The following is a 19,832-nucleotide window of genomic DNA, read 5'->3' as shown; positions in this document are numbered from 1 at the left end:
CCTTTTCTGTTGTTACTGTAAGACAGGTGTTGAGCTGAAGTCCACAGAACTCACACAGACCTTTTTCATAAGCAAAACACCCACCCCAAATATCCTTCTTAGAGGAATACTAAACCACAGAGCTCACCCCACTTCTCCCCTGCCAGGAGCCACTGTGGGCCCTGGAGCAATGGTAGGCAAAATTTAGCTTAAGCAAGCGACCTGTGTCCCCACGCCGTCCTCTACTTAAAAATAAAACTTCATTGAAATCTGTCAGTGTTACAGCAATCGCCCTAGGTATTTCCTCTAGAAGGAAAGGGCAGGGGACGATCTCAAGTCTGGGGCAGTGAGCAGATGAACAGGATCCTACCTACACACAAACAAAGCCATCGGTCAATCCATGTGCCCCGTGAACTTCTGATCAAACATCTTTGTTTTTTCGTGCCAGACATTGCTGCTAGCAAACCTTTAGAGAAAGCGCACATGTAGATCATGGGAAATGCTCTTTTTTGAGGAGCTTCCTGCTTTCTTGGGCTTCTTGGAGGTCACTGCTGCTTCTGTCTCACAAGCTTCAGGAATTCAAAGCACATAAGTAGTCCAGAAATCAAATTTTCAAGGCAGGATGAGGGATCCAGGCAAATGCAATTAGTTGGGATATTCAAAGCCTTGTCCTTTGGTCATCTTTGAAAAAGTCTATTTCTATATGCCATCACCTCAGGCATCAGTGAGCCAGGCTTGATGGCACCTGCAGGGCCATCCTCTCGCAGCCCCAGGCCCAGGCCTCAGCAGCACCTGCAGATAGCCCTATGTATCTCGCTGCCAATGCCCCCTCCCCCACAAGCAGTGCAGGCCCGTGGCCACCCCAGCCAGGACCGAGCCACATCTGGGTCATGGAGAGCAGAGAGGAGGGGCCAGACATTCACTACATGGCTTTATAACCACCCCGAGAGGAAGATATTGGTATTCTCATCTCACAGATGAGGAAACTGAGGCTCAAGGAGGTGAGTCAGGTTGCCCGAACTCACACAGCTTGTGGTAGCAGTAGAAGGACGCAGACTACATCCTAGGTGAGGTTTTCTAGTGGCTGCTCTGCCGAAGGATCTCATTAGCACTTAAAGATTAGTTACATGAGGCAAAAAAGGGATTAGATGTGCCCCATCCCCACTTATACCCCATGTCCTCAATTGGGATTCAAATGACTAACCAGCGTTCCTTCTGCTTACCACAGGGCAAAACCCAGGCACTGGTCCCCACACCCTTCTCAGTGGGCTAAGTCACATGTTCTTGAATGCTAAGTCCTACTATGCTGTCTCAGCCTCATCCAGAAACTCAGGCTCTCTGCAGCTTTACAGGCATCCCAAGCGCCTGTCACATGGAAAGCCCATCACTGGGTTCCAGCGAGGTCAAGGCCACTGAGGGTGGAGAGAAGCTGGGAGGCCTTCTGGGGTGGGAAGTCGCAACCACTGAAATCCCCACCCTTTTGGCCAAAGGTATTTTCTGGTACCGGGGTTTTCAACCCAAATTTGAATCCTTGGTTCAATATGACAAAGTAATTGACAGCACCTCCATCTTGGTTTTATGCTTCTCACTCTGGTTCTTCCCAGAATGCATCTTCCACAAGATCCTAGTGTTTAGGTCACAAGTCAGGCTCCGTCCAGGTCCCCTGGCCCTGGTGCTCAGCCAGAGCCTGTAGTTCTCAACCTAGGATCCACAGATATGTTTTAGGGATAACCATGAATATTCTGTAGTTTTATGTAAAACTGTGTGGGCACGTGTGTGTGTGTGTGAGAGAGAGAGAGAGACAGAGAGAGAGACACAGAGAGAGAGAGAGAGACAGAGAGAGAGACAGAGAGATGCATTTTTTCCAGGGGAAGGACCCATTGTTTTCATCAAATTCTTGAAGGGGTCTCTGACCCAAAAAAGATTCAGAAGACTCAAAAGTATTGCTTTAAAAGGAGCTTTCATTTCTGTCAAATTGGCCAAATTTCAACATAAAGTGGGTCAGAGCGATTAAAAGCTGAAAAAAGTCAAGGATGGGCAATTCAATCTGTAAGATTTCAGGGAAATTAAAACAAACCCTCTGATGCTCTGCAAAAAGGATCCCCACAGAATGGGGGCTCACCAGCTGTGAAGGGGCGGGGGCACAAGAATAGGAATCAGGGAAGGAGAGCAAGAACCAGCAGAAATGAAAAACGGAAAAGGGAGTTCCACACAGGGCTTGCTACCAACCAATTCCAGTTGCCAAGATGTATGCTGCTCATAAGGTGGGCTCTATGGGCAGCCTGTCGAGGCTGCACACCAGTTCCTATTTTTACCTCAACGTACTGAAAAAAATGTGAATGCAGCACAGAGGTCCTGGCATCCCCTCTGGGACCAACCTGCTGACACGTCAGAACTGCTCAGAGTGATGAGCTAATTAAAATTCTGTGGTCTTTCCCAGAGATGGCTCTATTTTTAACCTCATTCTGACTGTCACTTAACGTGTAAGGTTTACTTTTTTTTTTAAGGAAAATACATTTTTTCCTTCTTAATATTCCCATGAATAATTTAGCGCAGCTGATAATTCCTCCAGACCCCTTCAAGCATCTCTTCACAAGACAGATAGGGACACTCCAGGCAGAAGGGAACTAATGAAAGCAGGTGAATCCTGTGTCCCACCCTTTGGGGCCCCTAATTAAAAACACAAGGACAAAAAAAAATTATGACAAGCAAGGACTATAGTCACAACTCTCTATAATTTTCCTCTAACCCTATGTTCGAGGCAATTTCCACCTCACAAATGCTTTTCAAAAGTTGATGTGTAACTTGCTTATTAGAAATAATGGTGTAGGGGAGCATGGGTGGCTTAGTCTGTTCAGCATCCAACTCTTGATTTTGGCTCAGGTCATGATCTCACAGTTCTGAGTTCAAGCCCCGCACTGGGCTCTGCACTGACAGCACGGAGCCTGTTTGGGATTCTTCCTCTCCCTCTCTCTCTGCCCCTCCCCTGCTGGTATGCATGCATGTGCTCTCTCTCTCAAAATAAATGAATACACATTAAAAAAAAAGAAATAATGGTGTAAACATAGGTTTAGATTCTCAACTAGAAGCACTTTTTTTAGAGGCCCTAGCCTCATCCACACAAGCATTTTAACCCAAAGACTGCTGAGATGCGTCAGTCTTAAAACATGTCTATGTTGAAACAATCAATACTTCTTCAATATTAGAAGTAGTTTCCCTTCCATATAGATACTTTTTCTTCCTTCCTTTCTTCCTTCTTTTCTTCCTTTCTTCCTTTCTTTCTTTCTTTCTTTTTCTTTCTTTCTTCTTTCTTTCTTTCTTTCTTCTCTTCTTTCTTCTTTTTCTTTCTTTCTTTCTTTCTTTCTTTCTTCTCTCTCCCTCCCTTTCTCTTTCTTTCTCTTCTTTCTTTCTCTCCTTCCTTCCTCCCTCCTTTTTCTTTCTTCCTTCCTTCCTTCCTTCCTTCCTCCCTCCCTCCCTCCCTCCCTCTTTCTTCCTTCCTTCTTCCCTTTCCTTTCCTTTCCTTTATGCCCAGCATGGAGCCCAACATGGGGTTTGAACTCACAATCCTGAGATCAAGACCCGAGATCAAGAGTCAGATGCTTAACCGACTGAGCCACCCAGGTGCCCCCATAGAGGTACATTTCCATATTCAAGAGAAAAAAAAAACTCACTACATTATAACCACAACTAATATTTGTTGTGCATCACACTTTTAAGAGAATGAGGCAAATTATATGAAAATAGATCCAATTTTATGAGGATGACCATTAGAGAATGGATTACAGTGTCCTGAACTTCACTTTACGTAACATACACTTCTATTTTAAAAAATCCCTTGGTTGGAGCTTTTTTTCTCCTAAACTTATTTTTCCACTGATTTTCTATATAAAACTGAAGGTGGTTAGCCACATGTAGGAATGCAAAGAAGTATTTTTAAAATTGTTTTTTGGTGGGGGGAATGACTTAAAAAGGGAAATTACTTGGTAAAATAATTTAAATGCTTAAAACTAGTTTTGAAGAATCTTGAATTGGTCCTTGAGGAACTTCAGGTCTTCCCAGGGGGCTGGGGGTGGGGGGCAGTGTCCATGCAAACTTCCAAGGGCAGGTGGCCCCAGCTCTTGGTTCTGACTTTGCATGAGGCTTTCTCCACCGGGGTGTAATGAATGGAGCTCTCTCCTGAGGGACCCCTGAGCTCCAGAGCAAGCAGTCTCCCGGTGGGCGGGGAGAGAGGGCTATAACTGCAGAGCTGGCTGGGGCACTGGCCAGCTATGCTGGTCTAAGTCTGCTCTAGCTGCCAGCACAGGAAGGCCCCAGGGTGTTCCTGTGCCACTTACTTCCTGCAGTCAGACAGAGCGGAGCTCCTCATTCACCTCAGCACCCATCGCCTGACTGTGGACCCATGTGCCCCACAGCTGGCTCAAACTCCAAGTTGAGCAAGCCCTACAATGACCTTGCGTGTGTCTATGCTTGCCTACGTTGTAAACATTTAATGAGGAGGAAACATTGATCCTGGTTTAGTTTCAATAATTTGATTGATCTCTTGAAACTAACAGGGCCTTCAAAGCCAGGACATCATGGATTCATTTCTTCACACACCTGCTGAAGGGTCTTCTGACAGCTGAACCCCCTGCCATCTGCACTTGGCCCTGTGGCAGCTGTATGGCACACCTTCTGAAGGCTGATGAGCAGGGAACTGTAAGTGCTCGGTTTTCTGAAAACATCTCCTACCTGACACTTATTTACCCATTCAGCTGCTCCTAGAATGTGGCCTTGTCCTTAGGGAATCATTTTATTTTATTTATTCTCTAAGAGATACTGCAAAACAAATGTGAACATGTGAAAAAGTGTCTTAGAGAGTTTCTGTATCTGGTTTTCCTCTCCTTGAGCTTATGGGCATTTTATTTTGATGTTTATCTGGTGCCATGGTAACCAGCATGACTTGAGATTTACTTCCTAGACTTAGGACTGATTACAGAAATTCAATTCAGCAAGCACTTACTGAGTGCTTACCGAGGCTGGAAGATAAAATGATGAACAAGAAACTCTCTTTCCTCAAAAGGACACCCGTCAGAGTGCAAAGAGGAGTTGGCAAAATTTACCCCTTAAAAAACCAAATGGCAAATATTTTAGGTGTCATGGGGCCATGTGGTTTCTGTTGCACTCACCTCTGCCACTGTCGTGCAAAGGCCATCACAGACTAGATGTAAATGTATGAACAGGGCTGGGTTCCAATAAAACTTTATTGAATATACACTGAAACTTGAATTTCTTATAATCTCTATGTGTCAAAAAACATGAATCTTCTTCTGATGTTTACAATTAAAAAAAAAATCTAAACACCACTCATTGCTCACAGACTACATTAAAAAAGCAGCTGGCCAGGGGCACCTGGGTGGCTCAGTTGGTTAAGCATCCGACTTTAGCTCAGGTCATGATCTCACGGTTTGTGGGTTCGAGTCCCGCATCAGGCTCTGTGCTGACAGCTCAGAGCCTGGAGCCTGCTTCAGATTCTCTGTCTCCCTCTCTCTCTGTTCCACCCCCACTCGTACTCTCTCTCTGTCTCTCTCTCTCTCAAAAATAAACATTAAAAATAAAAAATTTTAGAAAGGCTGCCCAGGTCGGGTCGTGGACTGTAGCTTGCAGACTCCAGGTGTGCACTTTGCCAGCTCCGTGGGAGAAGCTAAGCCACCAGGACTTCCTGAACCTCACTTGGCTCATCTGTCAAGTGGGGATAGGAATCTTTGTCTTGTGAGTTCTAAAGCTCCTATACCTAAACAGGAAAAAGAGCTGTTCTCCTTCCTGGAGGAGTACTCTGTTTGATGATGACAATGAACTTGATAATGGCAATGACAACTAACTATCCTGCACATTTGTTCCCTATGAGGCATTGTGTTAAGTGCTATAAACTTCTACAGTATTTCATCTAATCTATGGTGCTATTGATTTTAGGGTGTACCATTACTGAATGTACCGCTAAAAAGAAAAAGCTGCCAGTTAACCTCTGACACAGCATTGATTGTAAGATGCGTTCTGATTTCACAAATGCTGAAATGTGTGTGTGTGGGGGAGGGGAGGACGCATTTTAGAACCAATAAAAACAGTATCTCTGTTAAGCCAAAAACAATCCTGTAGGATAGGTATTACCTATCATCCCTATTATCATCCCTAGTTTACAGATGAGGAAACTGAGGGACCGTTTCGGTCTGTGCTCAAAAACCTAGAAGTGTCAGTGCTTTGTAAAACAGGCAGGTTAACCTGGTCTAGAGTTGAAGCTGTGCCTTAAGGGCATGAACACTTGGAAGCCGAAACAGCTGGAACTTCGGGAACACGATCCACTTCGAGGAGTCTTGGCACAAGTGAACTTTTTCTTCAGTGAGAGGACACACCTCACGCCAATCACGTCCCTCTGGTATTTCAAAGTAGGGTGCTAGTGCAGCAAGAGGTAACAGGAAACAGGAATTCTTAAGTTTTTTTTTTAAGCTTTTTTTTTTAAGTTTATTTATTTATTTTGAGAAACAGTGGGGGGGGAGGGAGAGGGTGGGAAAGTCAGAGAGAGGGAGAGAGAGAATCCCAAGCAGGCTCTGCACTTATCAGCATGGAGCCTGATGAGGGACTCAAACTCACAAACCGTGAGATCATAACCTGAGCTGAAATCAAGAGTCAGATGCTTAACTGACTGAGCCACCCAGGCACCCCTGGAAAATAGGAATTCTAAAATACAGAGTAACAATGGCAAGGCGCACTAACATCTAAGCTTGCAGATTCCTTGTAACAGCTATACTGGGCATCCTGTCCAGATCATGGGCAGAGCAGGGCAGAGAAGGCCAGGGAGAGGTTTCCTATCCTTGAGATGTATTTTCTTGTGGGGAAGGAATGTTTGGGGGTGGAGTCCAAGGCCAGAGACCAGCCTGCAGCTCTGGTGCCTGTGGAATCATGCTCCCCTGGGTCTCTGCACAGGGGGCTCAGGACACATTCTGGCCTCCTGGCTTAGTCGCCATGTCAGCCACTGAGAGCAGGAAGCACAGTGCAGGTGTTAGGTGCAAGCCTGTGAACGCAGAAATTACAGAAGAATCTGGGCCAAAATTCGCTTTCAAATTTAGAATTGTTTCTCCTCTCAAAAGTTTAGACTCAAATCTCTTTCTCCCCATTATTAATTCATCACCAAATATTAATAAAGTGCTTAAAATATGCTCAGTGGGATGAGATTTCTCTTTTTCCTGTAAAATTCCAATTAGTCAAAAGCTTGCTCAACATGTAGCTTCGGTCTGAATTGTTGTGCTCAGAGGCGTCAACACAGCAGACCCGAGAATGCCATCCTCAGAAGGGCCTCCTTGCATGGCTGGCCCTCGGTGGGCATCTGGGAACTTGGACTTCAGGAATCCTACCATTCCTTAGCTGATGAGTATCTCACACTGTGCCCATACTGTTTGTACAGACAATGTGGTTCATGTTGAGCACCTGCATTCCTTCTGAGAGTCTGGAGTTTGGTACATGCTCAGCAGAAGGTGCCTGTGTGAACAGCCTCTGAGAAAAACCTTGGGTGCTGGGTCTCTAAGGAGCTTCCCCGGTAGACAACATTTATGTTGTCACAATTGTCACATGTCACAATTCACTGCTGGAGCAGCGAAGCACATCCCGTATGACCCCACCCGGAGGGGACTCTCGAAGGCTGCTTTCCTCTGCACTTTGTCCCATGTGTTTTTTCCCTTTGCTAATTTTTCTCTGTATCCTTTTGCTATAAGCCAAACTAGATGCTGAGATGCTGAGTCCTGTGAGACCTAGTGACTCCCCCGTTGATCCTGGGGGTGCTCCTGGGGACTCTTGACACAACCACCCTCAACCAATTCACTTCAGAACACTGTCCTTCTGTGCTGTGCCAGGCATAGGAAGTTGTGGGGGGTGTGCAGAGAGAGAGCCCACTTACTCTGCTGGTCCTGAAGCAGAGTACACGGGACACCAGGTATCAGATGACCTACTGTTCTATTCAAATGTTGACCAAGCACCCATCACATGCTCAGGGAGATATTAACCTTGTCATTTCTGTCCTTGAAATTTGCAGTCACGTGTAAGAGATGATGATGGGGAGGACCATGAGGACCAAGGTGATGGCAGGTGGAGATGATAATGGCTAACACTCACCTGGTGCTTACCGCGTGTTTGACACTCTCCTGCGCACTTCCAGTGTTAACTCATTTGATTCTCCCAGCGGCCCCGGGAGGTGGGCACAGTTATTATCTCCATTCTTCCAGAGGAGGAAGCTGAGCTCATAAAGGAGACGTACTGCCCCAGGTCACATAATACACACCTGCCTCGTTATTGCCAACACCTCCTCTGGCTTCAGAATCTGAGTCCTTAACTACGATGCTGCATCATCTCCCTCTCTGGACAGAGGTGAATCTGAACTAGTGTAAACAGGCTCAATTTTACCTACATCTTTAACAACCACAGTCCTTATTACGTTCCACCCAGCATTAACATCGTTTATATGCATGTTTTAATGCCTGTGCTAGCCTCTGAGCTGTGTGGCCAGGATCACATGCAGCACACCTCTGGGTCTCCTGTATGGCACCGCACTTTGCAGACGATAAGCATTTAGGCACAGATGGATGGAAGAGAACCACCATTCAGGAGGAGGAAGTCAGCGTGGTCTGAAACTGTAATGATAGGTCTCAGGGAACACTGAGGGGGATCTCAAAGGTAAGTTCTGAATAGTCAGAAGGGGAAACAGGCAATCCATGTGGCAGTAACAGTATGAGCAAAGAGGTGGACCCTGCAATGACCAGCATATATGGTGAGAGCACCAACAGAAGACTGGCTGGAATACAGGTGTGCCTGGGTAAAACTGGGTGAAACCAAACCATGGCAACCCTTAAATGAACAGAGTTTCAAACCGAAGGGCAGCCCGTGAGGAAGAGAGTGATGGTGTTCCAAGGGATGATTTGGTAAGATTTATCTGGGGGCAGAGAGATGGATGGCTTGACGGGCCAGAGCCCCGCAGCAGGGTGAGGAGGTTAGAGGCTGCTGGACGAAGTGATGCCACCCAGCATGAGGTGTGGCCAGAGCCCCAGACCCACTGTGGGGCCAGTGCCAGGTCTGCTGTGAAGGCAATCAGGGTCCAGGACAATGCAACCAGCTGATGCGTGGTCCCTGACCATCTCAGTCATTCTTCCCCGCTCTCACCCTTCAGGATTCCAACAAGTTCAGGATGGAATTAGGATGGGAGCTGTGTTCTTAAAGAACCATTTCTAAAGAGAGACTGGATGGATCTGGTATCTAATGACAGTAGCAGGAGTGTTAAAGGCAGGCAACTGAGTGAGTCATGGTGATACTAACAGGACAGGAGTAAGGAAGTCCAGAACGAAAATACAGACGTTGTCTATTTCACACACAAACAATGTGTTTACAGGAACAATCTTAAGAGCTATAAGAAGTGAGCCTTTAAATGACAATAAGCTACAAGAAAAAAAAAGCAGAAAAAAATTAAAAGCCCAACAAGAAATGAATGAGTGGATAGTTGCTTTATCCACCGCTATTCATCATTTAAAGTTTCCAGTACGCCCAGCTTCAAAACAAACCACCCCCTGTCACAACATTGCTTATACAACTACAGTTGAGTCAGATTAATTCTCATGATTATATCTGAGCACACTCTGTGTTTTGAAATAGAATATCAGCTCCTGACCCTCAGGAAGCTAATTGCTTTTCCACATATCCTACACAGTTACACATCCAGCTAAACCATTCGCTCCTACTACAGTGGCCATGCATTATAGTGAACTTGATCACTGGGGAGTATCGAGGGCCAGTGGGCCAGTGCCGTGGCTGTGAGTGGGGCAAAGAGAGGAGCTCTAGGGAGAAATGGTTCAGTCCTACCGGACTTACTGCTCTGTGTACAATCTCTCTTTCCAGGGAGGGGAGGTAAAGCCTCTAATGTTGTATATCTGTACCAAATATACAAGGCTGGTGTTAAATACGACAGGCTAAGCAGTTCTGCAAAATGGCCCCCTTCCAGTTAATTATCTTGCCTTGTACACATATACTAGGTCACTACTGGCAAACACCAATTTCTAGTTTAATGGGGCAGAAAGAAGAGATCTGGATATAAATGTCTATCAACTGTCTCTATTCTGATTAAAACATTCCCCTTAGAGGAAAGCACATGTCTCTTCTGTTTACTTGAATTTGCCTTTCAAGTACTTGGCAAACTAGGAATTTTAATACTAGCAACAAATTCATTTGGTGCTGTGTGTATTTCCATTCCATTTCTAGCAGGCACTAGGAAGCCTTTTCTATATCTCATCTTTGAATGCTTTATAGCCATAGATATTTCTCTGGAAAAACACATTGCATTTGGGGTAATAAAGATCCTGCAGATTTCATTAAACAACTGTGCCAGTAAGAACACAGCAATAAACACTAATGCTGGCTTCAGAAGACAAACATTTATTGTGCAGTCATTTCAGGGTGGCACCCACTAGTGGGAAGCCAGACCAAAGGATGGACACCCAGCCTCTTCCTCCTCCCTCTTCATTTCATGGTCTGATTTGAGAAATTCATGTGAGCCTTGGCCAAACAAGGCCAACACCAAATCATGGTGCAAAGCGAATGCTCCCCTAGCTCTCCTCGCAAGCCGGCCTTTCCGGGCTGGGTGTGAGCCCCTATCAACCCTGCCCCTTCCACTGCCCCTGTGCTCATACTCTGCAGCTGGCATCTGACACTGTCACCTCGTGCCTTCTTTTATTCTAGAATGTGCCTTCTTCTCCCTGCCACGAAACACCTCTGCTTCCAGCCCTTGTTCCCACAGGAAGGCTTTCTCAGCTCTCAGTGCTCGTGTCCTTCTTCTCTACTCCTGACTTTCCAATGACTTTTAACGCCCCCTGCATCAATCCTTAATTCATGCACTGCTACTGCAAATACTTTATGATCCGTTAAATACAGGTCAGTATATTTGGGTGTAGTTCACTGTACAAACACTGTGTGGGGTCAGCTGGACAAAGCCCAGTGGGACACACATTTACCCTGTAAGCTGGCTGGAGAGGAACACTGATTATACAAAAAGTATAGTCAAGTGGGGCAGGGGCTCAGAGACTGAGGGGGCTACACCCTGGCTTAGGGTGTGGGGGGTGGAGGATCTCTGTAGAAAAAGGGCATTTTGTGCCCACTTGGGCGCACATGTACGAACACTGGAATGATACAGGGAAGACTAGCATGGCCCTTGCACAAGATGACAGACAAATTCATGAAGCACCCCGAATTTTAAAAGAGAAAAAAAAAGGGGCCTTTTGACTTGGCTCAATGAGACATTGGTAGAATTTGGAACTGCAAATGGTGGATGGAGGGGGAAGGCATTTCAAGTACAAATGAAGGCATGGAGAAGGGGTTAGGAGCAGAGTAAAGGGGGGGGTGGTGGGTCCACAGGAATGAGAGCCCCGGGAAGGGGATCAAAGACCCCTCCTGAAGTTCAGATGGCACCTCCTCCAGGGGGGCCTCCACACTCCTGGCCAGGGCAGTTGCCCCATGGGAAGGGGGTGGTGATGCCTCACATCTAGGGTCTTATCTCTTCCATAGAATGCACATTCCGAGAACATATCAAGTCTCCCCCATGGCTTGGTGGCCACTCCAAGGTCAAAAGGACATACACAGTCTGCTGGCTGAGGACAATGCTGTTAGGCAGCTCCTATGAGTGGTTCTATTACCGACCAGGATGCACATATCAGAGACGGGTGACATCGCTATGCCATCTGTTTATCAGGAAAGTATCAACAATGGTACACACTTAACACATTTGTAACTAATTCCTGCATGTTCTCGACTCTCTATAATATTTAGCACTGCTGACACTCCGGACAGCCCCTTCAGGTGGGCCTGCATTAGTCAGATGGGTGCACTGGAAGGTCAGAGGTCACCATGGCCATTGTGGTCAACAGGTCAATATGGTCATCAGGTGAGCACAAGGGGAATCTGGGTGGTTCTCCCAGGAATTAAAAGCCCATGTGTCAGCAAGACTTGAAGGGCACTGAAACAAAACTTTTTACAAAGTGGCCATTGCCATCATTACTACTCAGGCAATGGACCTCCATTTTCCATGTGAAGCCATCATTCCTTTTACTTTCTGTACATTCCCTGACAACTCCGCTCTCCTTCCAGTATCTGAGGGGCATCTGACGGTTATTCATAGGTTTCCGTTCTGACTCTGGTTCAGACACTGTCTGGACGTAGGTACATCTCTTAACCTCCCATAGCATCAGATTTTCCCAGGAGGGAGGAGCTGGACTGCAGTCTGGGCCCAACGTTACAGCTCCAGCAAGGCCTGTCTTTATAGGACAGCCTGGTCTGGGCCTTCCTGCCAGCTTGTCCCGGTCTGCATTGTTTTCTCCATGATGTAAGCCTGAGTCCTTAACAAGCTCCCTGGAGATTCTCTCCTCTATCTGGCCTACCTCTGAGACAAGCTCTACTCTAATGCTGAATATAGACAAGAGAGCAGAGCAAAGGGGCTTTAGAGACTTCTCCCCAACAGGTGCTTTCTTCTTGGCAAATGTCTTATAACCTACTAAACTAGAAGCTCTCTGAGGGACAGTCCCACTTTTTTTTTTAAGCATATATTTACTTTTTTATTTTTGAGAAGGAGGGAGAGTCTGAGCACAAGTGGGGGAGGGGCAGAGAGACAGGGAGACACAGAATCCAAAGCAGGCTCCAGGCTCTGAGCTGTCAGCACAGAGCCCAACACAGGGCTCGAACCCAGGAACCGCAAGATCATAACCTGAGCTGATGTCGGATGTTCAACCGACTGAGCCACCCAGGTGCCCCAGAAAGGCCCACTTTTTAATGATAATCGATAAACCTTAAAGATCATCAAAGGCTCCCTGAGAAAGTTCAGGGTTCTCCTTGTGCTTCTCCTTTTCAAGGATGAAATTTTCATCCCAGGCTATGGGACGCTGTCAGTGAACTAAAGGGCACCGTGTGGCAAACTCAAGGCATCACACTTACAGCACACAGGGAGGGAGAGGGGAGGATGGACAGCATTTCTACTTGGTTTTGGAAACTTTAGCTTATGTGAAAGAGAAAGGCAAACATACCTTGTGGGGATTGGAACGCTGCCATCTTTCCTTTCCCTCAATATTAAATTTCCCCCACACATTCTACCCCTGCTCCCTATCACCTTGAACACAAGTTGAAAACCTAAGCCTCTGGAGTACGTGCTTGAGGCAGAAACTTAGGCAGTTCAAACTGAAGTCATGCAGCTGGGTGGGCTCAGATTACTGAGCACTACTCCAGTCTCCCTAAGTTCCCAGCAGAAGCGTTTCAAAGGGTTCCTACAGCTGTGTTCAGTGGGGGTGATGAGTAACGTGCAGACATTTTCCCCAGTGTCAGGGATCTTACAACAGGACCAATTTAAATCTTTGGGTGTAGGGGGACAAGGGAGAGGGAGAGAGAGAATGCCAGTGTGTGAGTGAGAGAAAGAGAAAAATATGAAGAACATGATGAGGGATAAGGGGGAGAGAAGGTGAAAGACATAGAAATCCTAAATGGTAGCTGTTCAAGACATGATGAATGGAAAACAGGTTCTGGGCTGGAATGGTGCTTGTATAGGGACAATACACTAACTCTACAGGGCTAGTGGGGTGAATGGTTTGCCCAAACTTGACAATTTAAGCAGGTTTCTAAAATATTTAGGTGGAAGTTGCAAATGAACAGAAATCAGTTCAGGCCAATAGGAATGATGTTGTTGAACACCACACCTACACTGACCTATCCTGTAACGTCTGACATAGTTGGGTAAGATGTTAGTAGAAGGTCTTCCTATAAAGAGTGATTTCAAACCACAATAAGGAATTGATAGGAAGAATATCAAGGGAGTAACTTGCATGTATCAGTTAACAGTATTTATAAACATCTGAGTCCCCTAACAATGGCCTGCCAAGGAAATAAACATTTCTTGACAGTATCAGGAAGCCAGACATTTTGGTATATTTATCAATATGTTACAAGGTCTTATGGAACTGGACTCTATTTTTGGAACTTATTTACTCTCTAAAAAACTCTATACACCCAAGGTCAACACTAACATTTCTTTCATGCTTAACTCTTATCAAGTAATAGTAATAAAAAATTGTATAAAAAAGCTGTTTGCAAGAAAACTGCAGTATATTTATATATTAGTCATGAACTATGTCATGCTACAGTAATAAACAACTCTTAACAATTTTAGAGGCTTAAAATACCATAAATTTATTTCTTGCCCACACTACATTCCCATTGAGGGTTGGCAGCGGGTGGGGCGGGGGGGTCCGGCTCTGCTCATCACTGTCACTTGGGATGCAGGTTCAAAGATCAGACTCCATCTTGAAGGTTGTTGGTTGAAATGCTAAAGGCCTAGAGGGTGTCTCATGGGTAATTAAATGCTCCAGACCAGAAGGGACATGTCAATTCTGCTCACAGCTCATTGGCCAGAACTAGACACATAGACCTGCCCAATCTCAAGGGAAATACTGGCAAAAGGCACCAGTGACATCTATACTTTGTTATGTGCAGTTAATTCTTTTAAAATGTTCCAAATACATATCATATGTGAAGACACTGACGTGATTTCCTGGCTGCTTTGTGTCCTTAGAGAAATGGCTGACATCTCTAGATCACTTTCTGTCTCCTTCATCAGAGCCCTAGAACCATCCCTGGGACTAACTGAAGTCCCTTGCCATGTTATGTTTATAGAGCACTGAGGCACAACATCTTGAGGAGGTGGGAGACAGGACTCCTGGCTTAGCAATGCCTGCCTGGCCAATGACCACAGCACCTGTATCACAGTGTAGCTTTGGCTCTTTTCAATTTGCCATAGGTGGGTATAATCAACTACAGGAGAGCCGCATGGGCTGACCAAGTCACCTCAGTGGTGAGGGATTTCAGGAGCATTCCCCAATCACAACTGGCTATTGCTATAGCCAGACTTAAAGCCTCAGTACCAATACCATGATAAGCAGTGCCCTGGTGAAGGGTGGGGACTCTCCAGCCAGACACATGTGTAACAATCCTGTTTCCACCATTTACTAGCCAAGTGACCTACCTTCTCTGGTGCTTTATTCACCATCTATGAAGGGGGCCAGTAACAGTACCCTCCTTGTCACTGTGAGGGTAAAAGGAGGACTAACAAGCTAGAACAGTGCCTGGCAGTGCATGGTACGTTCTGGCTTTTGTCATTCCTATTCTTTTGCTTATCCTCATCATCTGGACCTCCTTTCAGCCATATTGCTTTGAAACTAATTTGCTACCGCAATGAGCAAGTTGTATTTCTCACAATAATCCTGTGAAGCAGGTATAAGTATTCTCACTTAAATGATGAGAAGACCAACACTGGGCCAGGTTTCAGATCTGTTTGTCCGAGCCTGCATTCTTGCACTGCGGCGTTCTACCCATGATATGGGTTTGCCCATATCATGAAAACAAGGGGGTCCACTTTAATGTAAGGAAAATGACCCAGGACATCACATCCCTCCACTTATACTTAGAACTCTCCAAAGAAGCTGTTCTGCTCAACTCAACAAACAGAAGTCAGCATTTCCTCCATCAGGCTATATTTGGTGTGCTTGACACAGTTAAGACACCAGCTCTCAGTTGTCTGTATGCAGAGCCAGCCAGGCTCAAGCCTCAGATGTTAGAAAGGAACCAGGAAAGAAAGCGTAGGGATAAAAGATGGTAAGATGGATATCCAAACTCTTACCCGGCCTGCAACTCAAATATTATAGTAGTATTTTGATCCATGCCTTTGTAACATAGTCTTTATGTTATATACATTGATGACAACCTTGAGCATGCATGTTGGTCCTAGTCTGAAAACTGCTACTTTTCCACTTTGACTATAGCTGTATCATATTGCTTAAGGCCTGATAAGGTGCCATAAGCCCACTGTATTTGTCTTTGTCTGTGCTAGACTGGGAGGGTCCCCCTGGGAGGCACAAGATGATCAAGGCTTCCTTTCTTGACCCAGTAGCTGTACTGGTCAATAGTAATTAAATGCTCCAGACCAGAAGAAACGTGTCACTTCTACTCACTGGCCAGAACCAGACACATGGAACCAGGAAAGTACTTTATAGCAGAGGTTGGCACGCTATATAGGCTGTGGGCCAAATACGGCCCAATGCCTATTCTTGTAAATAAAGTTTTATTGGACCACCCATTTGTTTATGTATCATCTATGGCTGCTTTCACTCTACAGTAGCTGAGTTGAGTAGTCACATGAGAAGCCATATGGCTCAAAGCATAAAATACTTACCATCTGGCTAGATACATGAAAAGTTACCTGAGCCCTGGTCCAGAGTGCTAGAGCCCAGGAAGGTGCAGGGAGGAAAAGCCTCTGTCAACCAAGAATGCGGTTGTACTGATTACCATTCACTGGAAAACTCTCAGACCAAAATTTACTGGGGCTCATTTAACAGATCTTTTCTTACATGCAGGACACTAGGACATAACAGTGGGCAAGATAAACTCAATCTTTGCCCTTGGGGAATTTAAAATTGTCTCTTGGGATAAAGATGGGGCATAAGGGAAAGAAAAGGCATAGAAATATGTAAAAAGACAAGTACAGGCCAGATAATGGTGGTATATTCACATGGCAGTGAAATGAATTACAGCTATGAAGGTCAATGTAGATGCATCTAAGGGATAATGAGGAGTGAAAAAAAGAAACCACACACAGAAAAACACACGCTCTATGATTCGACTTACTAAAAGCCTCAAGCCATGCAAAATGAAATGATATATTGTTTAAGGATCCTAAAAAATGAGGCAAAATTATACAGAAAAGCAGGGTCAGGAGGAACACCAAAGCCAGGCTCATGGTTACTGGGAGGTCAGCAGGGACACAGAGAGGGCTTGGGAGGGGCACACAGGGCATTTCAAAAGTCACGACCATATTCCTTCTCTAGAACTGGGTGGTATATGCACAAATGTGCATAGTGTCAGAATCTTTTATACTTGATGTATTTTATTGGTCCTTCGATGTGTACTTGATATTTAATTGAACTGAATTTTACAAGTAGAGTCACTGTGATGGGCACTAGGATTCAGTAAGAAAGACAGCAGAGGGGCGCCTAGGTGGCTCAGTCAGTTGGGCCTCCAACTGTGGCTCAGGTCATGATCCCATGGCTCGTGAGTTCAAGCCCTGTGTCAGGCTCTGTGCTGACAGCTCAGAGCCTGGAGCCTGCTTTGGATTCTGTGTCTCCCCCTCTCTCTGTCCCTCCCTGCTTGAGCTCTGTCTCTCTTTCTCTCAAAAATAAATAAACATGAAAAAAAAAAAAAAAAGAAAGACAGCAGAGAATGCTTTGGGAGGGGAGGGGCCAGCAGAGAGGAGGCACGGCTAACTCAGACGCGGATCTCTGGAGAGAATCCCTAGAGAAAATGGCACATGTCACTTGAGGACTTAAAAAGCAAATTTCACCCTGAGAAAAAGTCAGGAAAGACTGTTCTAGCCAAGAATAGTCTGTACAAGAGTCCAGAGATGCAACAGATTACACCGTTTTCAAGGAATTGAAACCAGCAAGGAACATGCAGCGTAGGGAACTCAGGCTGGCAAGGATCCCCTGGGGCCACGCTAGTAAGCCTTGCAAGCCGCAGTGAAAAATGTGTACTGTATTCCAAAAGCAACTTGAGCCTTTGAAAGATTGAAGCCAGGGAGTACAGAGATGTGATCAGAGTTGTCTTTTATAAAGACGGTTCTTGCCGTGGCAACATGTTTACTCTGCTATCCGAAAGTCCCCTCTGCTTTCTGCCGGGCTGAGAACAATGACAGTTCCTGTTATGTGCGGAGCAATGATGTATACTCCTACTACTTAAACCTATGAACAAAACCAAGAAGGTGTCAGGCCAAAATTACCAGGTACTTCATTAATACAGCAGATGCTTATTGATTAGAGACTGTTATAAGCAGAAATATAAAATTTTGTGTAAGTGAATTTTTTGTACATTGAATTAAATATTAGTGCACTGGAATAAATAAATATTAGCGCACCAGCTAACAATGGTAAAGACACTCCATGGTGGATCTTTGCAAAGCAGATGTTCCTTCTCTAAAATAAAGAATCTCCTACAATATACCAAATTTACAACAATAGATTTTAATCTATCAGCATTCTATCTTTAAACAAGCATTCTATCTAAAAATGCTTAAATTTACCTAAAAATACTTTTAAAGTATAGACAAGTGAAGACTGTGAGTGCTATAAATATCTTTAAATCATAGCAGTAGGAAAATCAGTTAAAAACCACACTTCTCTAGTGGCAAGAATAAACTTGGATATACATAATGTTACAAAGAAGGGACGTCTGGGTGGCTCAGTTGGTTGACCATCTGACTCTTGATTCCAGCTCAGGTCATGATCCCAGGGTTATGGGATTGAGCTCTCCACGCTTAGCTCCTTCTTCCACTCTCCCCAGCTTGGGCTCTTTCTCTTTCTCAAATTAAAAAAACAAACCCAGCACTGTCTTCTCTTCTGGTTTCATCATCACGCCTCCTAGTTCAAACTTGTACCTTAATTACTAAATATTGACCACGTTTTTTGCCTCCTGTTACTTCTATTTTGAAAAATGTCAACAGAATCTTTTATGGATTAAATTCTTATGACAAGTTAGGCCAGAACTCCAAAGATATTCTCCAAAGAACAGAGTGAGTTTAAGAGTCCTTAAAACTCTGATCCAGTAACTCTGTTTCAGAGGATGTATCTAAAAGAATTGAAAGCAGGGTCTTAAACAAATACTCAGACAGTCATGTTTATAGGGGACAGCCATGTTTATCACAGCATTATTCACCATGGCCGGAAGGCAGAAGAAATCCAAGTGTCCATCAACAGATAAGTGGATAAACAAAATGTGGTAGAGACATATAATGAAACATTATTCAGCCTTAACAAGGAAGGAGATTCTGACACAGGCTACAACACAGATGAGTCTTGGACACTGTGCCAGGTGAAATAAGCCAGGCACAAAGGACACATGCTGGATGACTTCACTTACATGAGGTCCTTAGAGTAGTCAAACTCCTGGAGACCGGAAGCAGAAGGGTGGTTTCCAGGGAGGAGGGGGCAGGGGAGTTAGTGTTTCATGGGTACAGAGTATCATTTTTGCAAGATGGAAAAAGTTCTGAGAGGGATGGTGGTGATGGCTGCAAAACAGTGTGAATGTACTTAATGTCACTGAGCTGTACACTTAAAAATGGTTTAAGTGGTCAATTTTACGTTATGCATGTTTTTTCACAATAAAACAAAAGAGTTCCAAAACACGGATGCCTCAATGGATGCCACACAAGTGCTGAGTTTATTACAGACTAGACTTGCCCCTCATTGTTGGACTCAGTCATCTGGGTTCCCTTAAAAACTTCCTTGGGGAATCCCTTAAGGTCACAGCAAGTGCTTGGCCTGGGGTCAGAGTATCCCCGACTACCTAGCTATGGTACCCCACACAAGCACCTGTTACTGGCCCATATGGAAAACAAAAAACCCTGTCCTCAGAGCCAAACATTCCTCAGAGAACACTTTGTTGCCAGGACGGAAAGATGCATTAGAGGTGGGATGCTGTGAGGGCAAATTTGGTCACCCAAGTTTTTTCAGTTCATCTTCTCTAGAGAACATCCACAGAATAATCCATTAGGCTGCCAAAATACTGTGACAAGTGACCCCGCTCTGAGTTCAAGCAGCATGCTGCCAAATTAAACGCATCGCGCCCTAACTGATGCAGCGAGAAAATTCCCCATTAAACATCAGTTCCTGCTGGACTTGGAGAAGACATGCCAATAAGCTTTAACAAATATCTTTCCTACATCTTTACGTACTTGGCAAGACGGATTTTTAAGTGACCCCGCTCAACAT

General features: G+C 45.0%; 1 protein-coding gene and 1 non-coding gene across 4 annotated transcripts in view; one reads left to right on the top strand and one right to left on the bottom strand.

The window, feature by feature from the left end:
• SLC22A23 (solute carrier family 22 member 23) overlaps positions 1 to 19,832 on the bottom strand; it is a 182,033-nt gene that overhangs the window by 97,550 nt on the left and 64,651 nt on the right. The window lies entirely within an intron of this gene.
• LOC115515108 lies at positions 11,134 to 11,238 on the top strand. The gene has a single exon (XR_003969171.1). It is a non-coding gene; the product is annotated as a U6 spliceosomal RNA (small nuclear RNA).

The sequence above is a fragment of the Lynx canadensis genome, chromosome B2 (genome assembly GCF_007474595.2).
Source record: "Lynx canadensis isolate LIC74 chromosome B2, mLynCan4.pri.v2, whole genome shotgun sequence".
NCBI lineage: Eukaryota > Metazoa > Chordata > Mammalia > Carnivora > Felidae > Lynx > Lynx canadensis.
Note: the sequence above shows the minus strand (reverse complement) of the source record. Positions and strands in the feature narration are given on the sequence as shown.